Source organism: Triticum aestivum, chromosome 6B (assembly GCF_018294505.1).
Source record: "Triticum aestivum cultivar Chinese Spring chromosome 6B, IWGSC CS RefSeq v2.1, whole genome shotgun sequence".
NCBI classification, from domain to species: domain Eukaryota; kingdom Viridiplantae; phylum Streptophyta; class Magnoliopsida; order Poales; family Poaceae; genus Triticum; species Triticum aestivum.
In genome coordinates, this window is record NC_057810.1 from 725885798 (window position 1) to 725887075 (window position 1278).

Here is a 1278-nt window from a genome sequence, read left to right on the forward strand (position 1 = left end):
TTTTTTGATAGTAAACAGCATGCATGCAGCTTGTGTTTGTTCATCAAACCATAGGTACTCAAAGTCATGTTTCTTTTGTACCTCGTTTAAATCAAACAGTGCAGGTTCTTTATGCTCATGAGGATCTGTTCCCGCGAAAGCCCCTGTCTCCGCCATGCCAAAAGCAATATTAGCTGAATGACTCGCCGAATTTATGCTAGCCTCAACTGCCGCAAGCTCTTGAATATTCTCTTGCTCCTCTCTAGCGCGACGCCTCTGCACAAATGACTTTTTTTGTTCCGCGAGAGGGAACGGGGAGGAGGGGAGTGGCAGCGTTAGCATTTCCCTACTTATTGAACCTCTTGCTTTTTGCTACAAAGAATTATTAAAGAGAGAGGGGGTTGGGGGTGATACCTGTGTAAATCTTTCCAGTAAAACGTGCACTGGCATGCTTGATGAACCAGCATTCATCATTTCTCTTACTAGCGGATAGACCACACCAGCACTGGTCATCTGAAAAGGAAGAAAAAAGAAATGCAAATTAGAATAGTCACTTGTGTTTTTCCTGCAAAATCATAAATGTGCATTGTTCGAAGTCACATATCCAGTTCATTTCTTCTTTTAATATTTTTTCCGCTTACATATTATATATATTTCCTACAGATAGAAAGAATCCTCAAGATCCTGGTGCATTCTTTTTTGCTGTCGAAACTGAAGAAAGAAAGTGCCAGAACAACATCCTGTGTTCATTTTCTTTTTAATTTTCTTCCACGAGAATCATGGTTCTGTAAACACAGCAGCAGTTTCAAAATGGCTCAAAAAGTACAATGCATTCTTTGTTATGTAACAGCGTTCCTAAGCTATTATTGAATGATCACGGTTTTTTTCAACACGTCCTGGACTTTACATTTGATATATACATCAAGTTTCTGGGACAGAAAACCATCATGGACAACATATATTTTTGCTCCTTTTCACCCACTCTGTTCTTTCTATCGGGGTTGATCCCCAAATCAGGTATGTTTGTTTTTTAACTACTAATCAGAGAAGCAGATAAAATGTAAAGGGATTTTCACAATGGAAGAGAAAATCAAAGAAAATGGTGGAGGAGAACTAACCATTTTTTTTGTCTTGTTTTTTTTCCTGTGGCTTTTTTTTGCGAAGCCCTCCTGCTCAATTCCTCTTTTTTGATCCCTTTCTCTTTTGTTTTAGTTTTGCTCTCAGCAAGGGTGCTTCGCTGTATCAATGACGAGCCATCCTTACCTAGCTATGCGCTCGACAACTGCAGCCAAGATCGCT